This window comes from Arachis ipaensis, chromosome B4 (assembly GCF_059453495.1).
Source record: "Arachis ipaensis isolate K30076 ecotype BB chromosome B4, ASM5945349v1, whole genome shotgun sequence".
NCBI classification, from domain to species: Eukaryota; Viridiplantae; Streptophyta; class Magnoliopsida; order Fabales; family Fabaceae; genus Arachis; species Arachis ipaensis.
This window is the reverse complement of record NC_142439.1, coordinates 65,213,023-65,227,698: the sequence shown is the minus strand read 5'-3', so window position 1 is coordinate 65,227,698 and position 14,676 is coordinate 65,213,023. Positions and strand designations below refer to the sequence as shown.

Sequence of the window (14,676 nt, the reverse complement as noted above, 5' to 3'; positions counted from 1 at the left end):
TGCACTTCACTCATTCTAGTGTGCTTGAAATACTTTAAACTTGTACGTTAAGACAACCAAACAAGCAATAAAGAAGTATGAAAGCATTCAAGCCAAAGATAGCATAAGGATACATAAGGTCAAGAAGCACAATGCGTTAAGGTAAATGCATAACATCCACCAAGAAATTTCCTAATCAAAGAAAGGAATTCAAATCACATGGTGGTTAGCTACAACATACAATTCAAAAAGATTTAAGAAGCTCGGGGCAATTTTCATTTACTTGGTATTCAAAAAATTAAGCATGAAGAACTAAAAACCAAGTAGCAATATATAACCTCAATCAAAGAATAAAACAAAGATTATAAACATAATGATGTTAAGATAACATCCGAATTAGAACTCAGCAGCGATGAGCGGTGGAAAAGAGTAACAATCCAACACAAACAAAGGAAAACAAAAATAAAATGAGAAGGGGAGAAGAAAAGAGAAGGAGATAAATGGAAAGAAGATAAGAAAAGAAGAGTGTTGAGACAAGACAATCCATGCGTACGCGTACATCGACGCATAAGTGTGGATTGATGAAATGGTATCGACGCGTACACGTGGGGCACGCGTACGCGCGGTTGGTGTCCGAGAGAATTGACGCGTACGCGTGAGGCACGCATACGCGTGGGTTGGTTTGTGTTAGCGGCACAAAGTTCGCGCATGTAGGCACAACTCTCAGGTTGATGTATGGAGGGGTGAAACTTCTAGATCCACGCGTATGCGTGAGGCGCACGTGCATGTGAGTGGTCGAAAATGCTTAGGGCACGCGTACGCGTGGGTTGGTGCTCTATTTTTCAAAAATTTTTCAAGTTCTTGCACCAAGCCAAGTATTCCATGCCTTCAAACAGCTACCAAAACACCATAAAACCTTATTCAACCTACTAAACTACCAAATAAACTCAACAAGCTAAGCTAAACATGAAATTAAACCAATTGCTACCAATATTTAGAAAAGAGAAAATGAAAATATTTTACCATGGTGGGGTGTCTCTCACCTAGCACTTTTATTTATTGTCCTTAAGTTGGACATTTGGTGAGCTCCTTGTCATGGTGGCTTGTGCTTGTATCCATCCTTGAACATCCACCAATGCTTGAATCTCCAATAAGCTTTATTCTTCAAAGATAATGACTCCAAGACTTGATGGGGTTCCGCACAAGCTAAAGGCTCCCAAATTTGATCCTCATGTACTCTCGGATCGCATATCTTGTTTCTACACCCATCCTCAAATTGATCATCATTAATCCATCCGGGTGCCATAGTCTTGGAATTCTTATTCAAGTGACCAAACATCATCCTAGACCCAAGCAATCTAGTTCTACACTAACCCTTGCTATTAAGCTTTGAACATGTAACCATAATGAACCTCGATTTACAATGCCAACCACTAACAATCTCCCTTTTGCTCTTAAAGCCATAAAGATGTCTAAGTTGACAATCCATCTCAAGAAAACCATATCCAAGGGGAATAATAAAGCTTAAGTATAAGGAATTTATCCACTTGAATAAAAGAATGGATGGTGATGTCTTGGGGAGAGGTATTTCCAATGTCCTTGCAAGCTCTACTGCCTTGTGTTCTTCCTTGGTTACCTCCACCTCCTCACAAACTTTTTTACTTTCAATCCTTTGTTCATCCAATTTTTCCAACTCTTCTCCATCACTCAAATCATATATGGGAGGATTAGAGAAGTCTACCTCCATATTGCTCTCTATCTCCTCGGGAGAAGGTTCTTTAAGTTCAAAGAATTCACCACCAAGGAAACTCAGTTCTTGCTTCATTCCCTCCAAGTCTCCATTCAAAATTTGTTTTGGAGGTTGTGCACATTCCTCTTCAACATCAAATTCAATCTTCTTGGAGGAACTTTCCATGATTTTAGCTTCCCATGGAGGTTCCGTATCTCCTAGGTCTTCAACCACTTCTTCCTTTTCTTCAATAATCATAGGTTTCTCCAATTGTTCTAACACAACGTAGCATTCTTCCTTCTCCCCTGGAGTTTCCAATCTTTCCTTCATGCTACGTTCCTCAATTGATTCTTCACATGTGACCATGGGAATACTTTGAGTACTCAAGCATTGGGAGGCTAATCGGTTCACTACCTCAGTCAAGGTAGCCATAAATTGTTGCACATCTCTTTTCATCTCATCTTGCCCTTGAAGAAGAACACCAAGGGTTTTATCCATTAGAGATTGGGGTCGATAGAAGGGTTCATTATTTTGGAGAAAGGATTCATAATAGGAAGGTGGTTCTTCTTGATATAGATGTGGTGGTGTATAATGAGGTGGTTCTTGGGAGTATTGATATTGTGGTGGTTCCATATATGGTTCATATGACTCATAAGGTTGTTGGTTTGGTGGATAAGAATTTGGGTCATATGGAGGTGTTTGGTAGAAAGGGGCTTGTGAGTACGGTGGTTCAAAACTATGTTGAAGAGGGGGTTCATAGGCATATGGTAGTGGTTCTTGAAAATCACAATAAGGTGCACCATAGCCATTAGATTGATATGCATCATAGAATGACTCTTGTTCATAATTCAATGGTGGGGATTGTTGCCATGAGGATTGATCATGTGCATATGGCTCCTCCCACCTTTGATTGTCCCATCCTTGATACATATCCTCATAGAAGCTTCCATTGCCTACAACATAGTTGTAATCACATTCATAGCCAAAGTGAGAATTCATAGTAACACAAGAGAACAAAAACTAATAACAATTAAAGGAAACAAAAAGCTAACAAACAAGTAAAAGGCACACCTATTCACAATATTCACATATCTACAATAACCAATAACATAACACCACTGCAATTCCTCGGCAACGGTGCTATTTTGATGAGCGAGAAATTGATGGTAAAGAATTTCACTAATGAAATCTCGTTACAAGTATAGTTTCTAAACCAACAATAATCCTTTCATACAAAAATTTATTTGTCACAAGTACAAACCCCTAATAAAATCTAATAACCGAAGTATTTAAACCTTGGGTCGTCTCTTAAAGGAATTGCAGGGTAGTGTTCTTGTTATTGGTTATGAGTTGTATATTTTGGGGTTTTAGATGAGAACAAGGAAAGTAAATGACAATGAAATTCAAATGATAAAGCGGTCTTGGCAAGGTTTGGTGGTCAAGGATCTCTATCCTTATCACTAACCACAACATGAGAATTGGCAAGGATCAATCCCATTAAATGATCCTCTACCTAGTAAAGGAAAGTCAAATGAGCTATATCAATCCAAGTCCATAAGTCCTAACTCTCCACTAATTCAATTAGTGAGAACTAGAGTTAATGGCTCCCAATCATTAATTACTTGGACATTAGTAACTCAAGAGTTCCTAAGTTACCTTCCCAAGCCAAGAGCACTAAAATCTACTCTAACATCCTTCTAAGCATTTTATCAAACACTTGGAAGGCATAAAAGGAAAGCATAATAAGATTGCAATAAAAGTAAATCTACACTACTCAATTACAAGGAATTAATAACAACAATTCAATTAAGCAATAAAGGAAATCAAAACATGAATTGCATTAAAAGGAAAATAGGAGAAACAAAAGTGCATCAACATAAAAGTAGAGAATTACAAGAATTAAATGCTAAACTAAAGAGAGGAGATGTAGAAGAACAAGAAGAACAAGAATTACAAAAGGAAAAGTAAATCAAAGCATGAAATTAACCTAGATCTAAGAAGTTAACCTAAACCTAATCCTAATTCTAGAGAGAAGAGAGAGCTTCTCTCTCTAGAAAACTAAAACTAAAACTAGATCTAAAACTAAACTATGACTAATGATAACTTCCTTGTTGATCCCCCTTCAATACTTGGGTTAAATAGCATCAGAGGTGAGTTGGATTTGGGCCTGGAAAGCCCAGAAATCGCCCCCAGCAGATTGCCTTTAAGTGAGTCACGTGGGAGCAACGACGCGTACGGGCCATGTACGCGTACGCGTCACTTGACACTTTGCTATCCACGCGTATGCATCATGTACGCTGATGAGGGAAAAATGATTGCACACAAACTCCCTGGCAAGTGTACCGGGTCGCTGATGGGTTGAAACCGAAATTCCAACACCTTAAAACTCACCGGCAAGTGGATTGGGTCGCATCAAGTAATAATAACTCGCATGAGTGAGGTCGATCCCACAGGGATTGAAGGATTGAGCAATTTTAGTTAGGTGATTGATTTAGTCAAGTGAATAAGAGTTTATTTGAGTGATTTGTGTTCAACAGAAGCTAAATTACATGAAATTTAAAGGGAGAGGGGTAATAGACTGTAAATTAAAAGGGCAAAGAAAGTAAAGAAGCTGAATCTTAAAGTGCAAGTAATGTAAATTGAAAAAACTTAGATTACAAGAAATGTAAATGATTGAAGCTTAAAGTGTAAGAAATGTAAATTACTTGAATCATAAAAGGATTTGGAAATTGGGATTGCAGAAATTAAACAAGCAGAAGTAAATGACAATTAACAGAGGATTAGAAATTACATTGAGATGCAACAGATCTAAACAAGAAAGGAAAATTACTTTGAAAACCAAACAGAAAGTAGACTGCAGCTTAATTGCACTAGCTAAAGGGAAATTGAAGATCTCAGGGGTGGAAGAGACTAGAAAACAAGTCTATATCTGAAATCTTTCCTTGATCCAACAAGAACAATTGCAAAAGAAGTAGAAGAGTAAATTGTAGAAGAAGTAAAAGAAAGCAATAAACAGAATTTGGATTCAAATCACAGTTTCTAGAATTATGCAGAAAAAAATAAAGAGATCTCAATGTGAGATTGAAACAGAATTTCTTCAATTCTTCACCCAAGATCTAAAACAAGAAGTAAAGAGTGCAGAAGCAAGAACAAGGAAGAAGAGAGATCAATTCTCCCTCCCAATTCTCAGAGATCCAAAGTCAAAGTAAAACTCTCAAAATTACAAGTGAAAATTCTAAAAGAAAGTAAAAGTCCTTTCTCTAAATCAAACTAGCTTCTATTTATACACTTCCTAATTTTTTATTTTTAGATTTGGAGTGGTCTTTTTTATTTGGTGAAGAGTTGAATTTAAATTGAATCTTGGTTCAATTTTGGCCCATGGTGCTTGCTCCCAATAGTGTGCTCAGCTCTTGGTGAGAGCGCAGCATCATGGCTTGTGTCCTTGGCTCTTTGTAGCATGCCAAGCTTGTGTGCATCAGGGTAGTGCTCTGCTCTCCTTGAGAGCGCAGCATCATGCTGCCTTGAGGTTTGTCTTGGGCGTACCAAGCTTCCTGGCCGTGCCAAATTGTGCGTGTCATGCCTCCCTGGCCGTGTCACACTCGCACCTCATGCATCAAGGAATGAAGAGAGTAGCGCTCAGCTCTTGGTAAGAGCGCAGCACTCCCTTTGTTTTGGTGAGGTGTCAAGTTCAAAACCTTGGGGAGGCATTGCTGGCCTTTTTTGGCTTATTTTCCTTGGTGAATAGCGCTTCCTTCCTCCCCCTTGCTCATGAGTTCGAACCTTGTGGCAAGCATTGGCATGCTTTTCTCTTTGAATTTATTTTGGATGGAGCCCGATAAGCTCTTGACAAGAGCGGAGCATTATGCTTTTCCCCTCTCTTCCTTGGTTCATTATAGTTCTCAGCTCTCAAGGAGAGCGTAACATTCAAGCATTGCTTCCTTGGTTCATTATTGTGCTCCCTTGGAGAGCACTAAGCTCTTGGAGAGAGCATTGTGGCTTTCCTCCTTCATTGTGCCACGCTTCTTAGGCTACGCTTTCTTATTTTCTTCTTTTCTTCATCTACAAGTAATCAAAACAACCAATCAAAGTATCACCAAATTCACAAGGTTTATAAATCATTTAAAAATCAATTAAATTTAGCTTAAACCTCATGATTTAGTATCAATTAAAGGGTGGTTGATTGATTCAAAGAAACCATGCAATACCTCTCCAAATTACTAACTTACAATGCAAGAAAGTGCATAAAACCTAATGAAACAAGTACAAAATTTCTTGAAAAACTATCATATGATGACTTGTCATCACAACACCAAACTTAAAACTTGCTTGTCCCCAAGCAAGCATTAAACATAAGAGAAGATAGAATGAAATAGAGAAGTATGCATGTCCTTATTTAGTAGATAGCTGAATTTGGTTCATGGGGTTTTATGCAGATCAATGATAGCTCATTTATTACTTGCTGCTAAATAAACAATGTTTCCCCAAGGGTTCACTAAGGTTGCTGCTCCAATGCTTTACTTTTTGCTTACTTCCCTTGCTAATTTTTCCTTCTTTATTTTTGCTTAGAGCTTATTGTTCATTGAAGGCTTGGTGGTAAATGTTGCAGCAGCCTTTGGCTTAGTTTTGCTCAGCATTTCTTCACCACAGACACATGGCTCACATTTTCTTCCTAGGATCATTGATGCCCAGCATCTCTTTGGAATACTAAATGTTTTATAGCTAGGTTGCTCTTTATTGTGGACTTTCAGTTGGCAATCCTAAATCAGTTGATCTAAGTGGCCAAGTTTTGAAATACTCCTTAGAACTTACTTGTCCAAGCATATCCTAGTACAAAAACACCACAGACATGTGTCCTAAGGTCCAAGCTATTGGTGTCTAGCCTTATTGTTTATTTCTTTGCCACTTTTTGGCTTTTCTTTTTCTTTTTCTTTTTGTTTTGATTCTTTCTCAAGGGACTTTCATTAATTGAAAGCATTATAGCAACAAACTAGCTTAAGCTTCAAGTAACATGTCATTATGCAGCATTTATTTTATGAGTTAGCAATTGAATCAAACACATACCACCACTAACATTCATTCTAACTTTTGCAACATTGAACAATTACTTTTCTAAATCAAACATTTTTTTATTCAAATAGCAAGGGGAACAAAACAAAATACTCAGGCTAATGAAGGATGACAAGATTATGCAAATTACTTTTTTTCAGCAAAAATTGTCACTTGCAAATAAATGAACACTTTAGCTAGACACGAAGGAATCCCTGAATTAGAACATTTTACCATAACAAGGATCAAGTGTGAATACAACCTGTCGGGTTGCAGCTTTTCATTCTTCCTTCTGTTGTGTCCCTTTTGAGTCATATTGCCGATTGTCTTCAAATGTTAGCTATTTTCCTGCATGATTCTCAAAAGTTGCTTGCTTCTCAAGCCCTTAAGTCAACTGGTTAATATGCAGAGCTTATTTATGGGCTTTTGAACTTACTTTGGTGTGTGAACACCAAACTTAGTCCCTTGTAAATGCTCCTTATGCAACAAGTTAACCATGTGTAAGACCCTTCTATCTTTGCTAAAGGTAATAGCACCAAAAACTAGGAAATAGAAAATTGGTTAAATGGTTCATCTAATTGCTTGAAGCTAGCATTATGTAGAAGGTGAGAATGTGTTTTATGATGAGATTTTTTTGGTGGAACACCAAACTTAGAATCCTTCATTCTTCCTTAGATTGTTTTGGTGTGCAACACCAAACTTAGCTTCTTGCAATATAGATAAAACTAATTAAACTTTTTATTAAAATAGCTATGAAAAGGAAACTACCTCAGGTTGGGTTGCCTCCCAACAAGCGCTTCTTTATTCACTAGCTTGACATTGGACCCCCCTTTTATGGTGGTTGATGACTGTAGTGTCTCAGCTTGTCCCCTCTTACTGTGAGCTTCTTCTTTGTTCCTTGATGCTCAATTTCGGTGTGCTCAAGTGAGAGTATTTTGCAAATAGTATAGTAGTCATTGACTTGTTGGTTTGTCCCCAACTGTTGATAGATCAACTGTACTTCATCACCCTTGGAGAACCCCTCTGTTGGAATCTTTTTGTTCTTCCAACCCTTTTTAGTTTTGTTCTTGCTTTTCTTCCTTCTATTTGTTGATCCTTCTTCTTTGACAATAGACTTCACCTTGGGGCTTTTCTTTTCAGTGGTTAACACTTCAGTGTCTTCTTGAGTTTCTTCATCACTCTGTACAGTCTCTTTCTCTTTTTGCCCTCTTGTGTTATCTGTTTCTTGCTTTGGAAGGTAACTAATGATTGTCTTGTTGATTCCTTCCTTCCACTGCAAGTCTTCCTTGTTGAACATTTGGGGATATGGCAATGGAGGTGTGAAGCTCACTCCCTACCTTTGTTCCTTGGTTGGTTCTTCCATTGTATTGAGCTTCTCTGAAGTTTGCTTGCTTGTTGTCACTTCTTTATTGCTGGTGGTGAACGAAATCGTGATTGTTCATTCCTTAGTAACGGCGCTAAAAACTTAATACGCACGTTCATAATCTTAGTTCTTTTTCACAATTCCGATACAACTAACCAGCAAGTGCACTAGGTCATCCAAGTAATAAACCTTACGTGAGTAAGGACCGATCCCACGAAGATTGTCAGCTTGAAGCAAGCTATGGTCACCTAGTAAATCTCAGTCACGCGGATTCAAATGGTTATAGAGTTTTAATAATTAAAAGATAAATAAAACGTAAAATAAAGATAGAAATACTTATGTAATTCATTAGTGAGAATTTCAGATAAGTGTATGGAGATGCTTTGTTCCTTCTGAATCCCTGCTTTTCTACTGCCTTCATCCAATCCTTCATACTCCTTTCTATGGCAAGCTGTATGTTGGGTATCACCGTTGTCAATGGCTACTTCCCGTCCTCTCAGTGAAAATGGTCCAAATGCGCTGTCACTGCACGGCTAATCATCTGTCGGTTCTCGATCATGCTAGAATAGGATCCAGTAATCCTTTTGCGTCTGTCACTACGCCCAGCACTCACTAGTTTGAAGCTCGTCACAGCCATCCCTTCCCAGATCCTACTCGGAATACCACAGACAAGGTTTAGAATTTCCGGATCTCAAGAATGGCCGCCAATAATTCTAGCCTATACCACGAAGACTCTGATCGTAAATCAGGAGGCTAAGAGATATGCATTCAAGCTTTTTTTCATGTAGAACGGAAGTGTTTGTCAGGCACGCGTTCATAAGTGAGAATGGTGATGAGCGTCACATAATCATCACATTCATCATATTCTTGTGTGCGAATGAATATCTTAGAGAAGAAATAGGCTTGAGTTGAATAGAAAAATAATAGTACTTTGCATTAATTCATGAGGAACAGCAGAGCTCCACACCTTAATCTATGGTGTGTAGAAACTCTACCGTTGAAAATACATAAGTGATAATGGTCCAGGCATGGCCAAATGGCTAGCCTCCCAAAGAGGGTTCAATCATCAAAACATGATCAAAAGATATAAATACAATAATAAAAAGTCCTATTGATACTAAACTAGTTACTATGGTTTACAAAAATGAGTAAATGATGCAGAAATCCACTTCGGGCCCACTTGGTGTGTGCTTGGGCTGAGCATTGAAGCTTTCACGTGTAGAGGTCTTCCTTGGAGTTGAACGCCAGTTTGTAACTTGTTTCTGGCGTTTAACTCTGCTTTGTAACTTGTTTCTGCCGTTTAACGCCAGAATAGGGCAAAAAGCTAGGGTTAAACGCCAGTTTGTGTCGTCTAAACTTGAGCAAGGTATGGACTATTATATATTGCAGAAAAGCCCTGGATGTCTACTTTTCAACGCAATTGAGAACGCACCATTTGGGTTTCTGTAGCTCCAGAAAATCCACTTTGAGTGCAGAGAGGTCAGAATCCAACAGCATCTGCAGTCCTTTTTTAGCCTCTGAATCAGATTTTTGCTCAGGTCCCTCAATTTCAGCCAGAAAATACCTTAAATCATAGAAAAACATACAATCTCATAGTAAAGTCCAGAAATGTGATTTTTAATTAAAAACTAATAAAAATATATTAAAAACTAACTAAATCATACTAAAAACTATGTAAAATCAATGCCAAAAAGCATATAAATTATCCGCTCATCACAACACCAAACTTAAATTGTTGCTTATCCCCAAGCAACTGAAAATCAAATAGGATAAAAGGAAGAGAATATACTATAAATTCCAAAATATCAATGAAACTTAGCTCCAAGTAGATGAGCGGGACTAGTAGCTTTTTGCCTCTGAACAGTTTTGGCATCTCACTTTATCCTTTGAAGTTCAAAATGATTGGCATCTATAGGAACTCGGAATTCAGATAGTGTTATTGATTCTCCTAGTTCAGTATGTTGATTCTTGAACACAGCTACTTTTTGAGTCTTGGCCGTGGCCCTAAGCACTTTGTTTTCCAGTATTACCACCGGATACATACACGCCACAGACACATAACTGGGTGAACCTTTTCAGATTGTGACTCAGCTTTGCTTAGAGTCCCCAGTTAGAGGTGTCCAGGGTTCTTAAGCACACTCTTTTTTTGCTTTGGACCTCGACTTTAACCGCTCAGTCTCAAGTTTTCACTTGACACCTTCACGCCACAAGCACATGGTTAGGGACAGCTTGGTTTAGCCGCTTAGGCCAGGATTTTATTCCTTTAGGCCCTCCTATCCATTAATGCTCAAAGCCTTGGATCCTTTTTACCCTTGCCTTTTGGTTTAAAGGGTTACTGGCTTTTTGCTCTTGCCTTTTGGTTTTAAGAGCTTTTGGCTTTTTCTGCTTGCTTTTTCTTTTTCTTTATCATTCTTTTTCGCCAATTTTTTTCTTTTTTTTTTTTTGTATTTTTTTCTGCAAGCTTTGTTCTTCACTGCTTTTTCTTGCTTCAAGAATCAATTTTATGATTTTTCAGATTATCAAATAACATTTCTCTATTTTCATCATTCTTTCAAGAGCCAACAATTTTAACATTCATAAACAGCAAATTCAAAAGACATATGCACTGTTCAAGCATTCATTCAGAAAACAAAAAGTATTGTCACCACATCAAAATAATTAAACTAATTTCAAGGATGAATTCGAAATTATGTACTTCTTGTTCTTTTGTGATTAAAAACATTTTTCATTTAAGAATGGTGATGGATTCATAGGACATCCATAGCTTTAAGACATAGACACTTAAACACTAATGATCATGTAATAAAAACACAAACATAAATAAAACATAAGGCTCAAAAACCGAAAAACAGAAAAATAAGAACAAGGAGATTAAGGAACGGGTCCACCTTAGTGAGGGTGGCGTCTTCTTCCTTTTGAAGAACCAATGGTGTTCTTGAGCTCCTCTATGTCTCTTCCTTGCCTTTGTTGCTCCTCCCTCATAGCTCTTTGATCTTCTCTAATCTCATGGAGAATGATGGAGTGCTCTTGGTGTTCCATCCTTAGTTATCCCATGTTGGAACTTAATTCTCCTAGGGAGGTGTTAATTTGCTCCCAATAGTTCTTCGGAGGAAAGTGCATCCCCTGACGCATCTCAGGAATATCATAGTGAGGAATTTCCTCATGCTCTTGTTGAGGTTCATAAGTGGGCTCTCTTGTTTGCTCCATCATTTTCTTAGTGATGAGCTTTTGAGATGAATCTCTCCATCTCCCATGACTCAGAGGTGGAAGCTTTTGCCTTTTCTTTCCTCTTTCTAGAGGTTTCTCTGGCCTTAGGTGTCATAAATGGTTATGAAAAAATAAAAAGCAACACTTTTACCACACCAAACTTAGAAGGTTTGCTCGTCCTCGAGCAAAAGAAGAGAAGAGGGAGTAGAAGAAGAAGAAAATAGATGAGATGGAGAGGTGTGAGTGGTTATGATGTGTGAAAAAGAAGGAGTGATGGTTTGAATTTGAGTAGGTGGGTGCAGGTGGGTTGTATGATGGTTTTAGAGGAGTAATGGAGGTGATTGGTGGAGGTTATTTTGGGGAAGAATGTTATGGAAAGGTTTGAGGAGGAGAGAAGAAGATGTGGGGTAGGTGGGGATCCTGTGGGGTCCACAGATCCTGAGGGGTCAAGGATTTAGCATCCCTGCTCCAAGTAGGCATGCAAAACGCACTTAGAATGCATGTCTGGCGTTAAACGCCAGTTTGCTGTTTGTTTCTGGCATTAAATGCCAATTCCATGCTCTGTTCTGGCGTTAAACGCCAGTCTGGTGCTTATTTCTGGCGTTTAACGCCAGCTTGATGCTTCTTTCTGGCGTTAAACGCCAGTTTGATGCTTCTTACTGGCGTTTAAATGCCAGTAAGCTCTTCCTCCAGGGTGAGCTATTTTTAATGCTATTTTTCATTATGTTTTTGATTTTTCAGTAGTTTTTGTGACTTCACATGATCATCAACCTAAAGAAAACATAAAATAGCAATGGAGAATAAATAGATATAATTAAATAACATTGGGTTGCCTCCCAACAAGCGCTTCTTTAATGTCAATAGCTTGACAGTGAGCTCTCATGGAGCCTCACAAATGTTCAGAGCATTGTTGGGACCTCCCAACACCAAACTTAGAGTTTGAATATGGGGGTTCAACACTAAACTTAGAGTTTGGTTGTGGCATCCCAACACCAAACTTAGAGTTTGACTGTGGGGGCTTTGGTTGACTCTGCAGTGAGAGAAGCTTTTCATGCTTTCTCTCCATGGTTACAAAAGGAGAACCTTGAGTCTTAAATACAAGGTAGTCCTCATTCAGTTGAAGGACCAACTCTCCTCTGTCCACATTAATCACAGCTTTTGCTGTGGCTAGGAAGGGTCTTCCAAGGATGATGGATTCATCCTCATCCTTCCCAGTGTCTAGGATTATGAAATCAGCAGAGATGTAAAGGCCTTCAACCTTTACTAACACGTCCTCTACTAGTCCATAAGCCTATTTCATGGATTTGTCTACCATCTCTAATGAGAATTTGGCAGCCTGTACCTCAAAGATTCCTAGTTTATCCATTACAGAGAGTGGCATTAAGTTTATGCCTGACCCCAGGTCACACAGAGCCTTCTCAAAGGTCATGGTGCCTATGTTACAGGGAATTAGGAATTTACCAGGATCCTGTTTCTTTTGAGGTAAAGTGTGCTGAACCCAGATATTTAGTTCATTAATGAGCAATGGAGGTTTGTCCTCCCAAGTTTCATTACCAAATAGCTTGGCATTCAGCTTTATGATTACTCCTAAATACCGGGCAACTTGCCCTTGAACAATGTCTTCATCTTCTTCAGAAGATGAATAGTCATCAGAGCTCATGAATGGTAAAAGGAGGTTCAATGGAATCTCTATGGTCTCTAGATGAGCCTTAGATTCCTTTGGTTCCTCAAAGGGAAACTCCTTATTGGTCAGTGAACGTCCCAGGAGGTCTTCCTCACTAGGATTCACATCATTCTCCTCCTCTCTGGGTTCGGCCACACCAAGTAAGGTTATGGCCTTGCACTCTCTTTTTGGATTCTCTTCTGTATTGCTTGGGAGAGTACTAGGAGGAGTTTCAGTGACTCTTTTACTCAGCTAGCCCACTTGTGCCTCCAAATTTCTAATGAAGGACCTTGTTTCATTCATGAAACTTAGAGTGGCCTTAGATAGATAAGAGACTATATTTGCTAAGCTAGATGGATTCTGCTCAGAATTCTCTATCTGTTGCTGAGAGGATGATGGAAAAGGCTTGCTATTGCTAAACCTGTTTCTTCCACCATTATTAAAGCCTTGTTGAGGCTTTTGTTGATCCTTCCATGAGAAATTTGGATGATTTCTCCATGAGGGATTATAGGTGTTTCCATAGGGTTCTCCTATGTAATTCACCTCTGCTATTGCAGGGTTCTCAGGATCATAAGCTTCTTCTTCTTCAGAAGATGCTTCTTTAGTACTGTTGGATGCAGCTTGCAATCCATTCAGACTCTGAGAAATCACATTGACTTGCTAAGTCAATATTTTATTCTGAGCCAATATGGCATTCAGAGTATCAATTTCAAGAACTCCCTTCCTCTGAGGCGTCCCATTACTCACAGGATTCCTTTCAAAAGTGTACATGAACTGGTTATTTGCAATCATGTCAATGAGTTCCTGAGGTTTTGCAGGCGTTTTCTTTAGGTGAATGGATCCACTTGCAGAATGGTCCAATGACATCTTAGATAATCCAGACAGACCATCATAGAATATATCCAGGATGGTCCATTCTGAAAGCATGTCAGAAGGACACTTTTTGCTCAGTTGCTTGTATCTCTCCCAAGCTTCATAGAGGGATTCACCTTCTTTCTGTTTGAAGGTTTGAACATCCACTCTAAGCTTGCTAAGCTTTTGAGGAGGAAAGAACTTGGCTAAGAAAGCCATGACCAGCTTATCCCAAGAGTTCAAGCTTTCTTTAGGTTGAGAGTCCAACCATATTCTAGCTCTATCTCTTACAGCAAACGGGAAAAGTATAAGCCTGTAGACCTCGGGATCAATCCCATTGGTTTTAACAGTATCACAGATCTGCAAGAATTCAGTTAAGAACTGAAAAAGATCTTCTGATGGAAGTCCATGAAACTTGCAATTCTATTGCATCAGAGAAACTAATTGAGGCTTTAGCTCAAAATTGTTTGCTCCAATGGCAGGGATTGAGATGCTTCTTCCATGTAAGTTGGAATTTGGTGCAGTAAAGTCACCAAGCATCTTCCTTGCATTGTTGTTGGGTTCGGCCATGTCTCCTTCTTTTTCGAAAATTTCTGTCAGATTTTCTCCAGAAAGTTGTGCTTTAGCTTCCCTTAGCTTCCTCTTCAGAGTCCTTTCAGGTTCAGGATCAGCTTCAACAAGAATGTTCTTATCCTTGTTCATGCTCATATAAAAAAGAAGAGAACAGAAAAGAAAATATGGAATCCTCTATGTCACAGTATAGAGATTCCTTATATGAGTATAAGAAGAGAATAATAGAAGAAGGAAAAGATAAGAATTCGAACACAGAGGAGAAGA

The 14,676-nt window shown here is 38.7% G+C and overlaps 1 non-coding gene across 1 annotated transcript; it reads left to right on the top strand.

Moving 5' to 3' along the window:
- The first annotated feature begins 13,908 nt into the window (after window positions 1–13,908).
- Window positions 13,909–14,016, top strand: LOC148567734 (small nucleolar RNA R71). Its single transcript, XR_015881966.1, has one exon. It is a non-coding gene; the product is annotated as a small nucleolar RNA R71 (small nucleolar RNA).
- The last annotated feature ends 660 nt before the right edge of the window (window positions 14,017–14,676 follow it).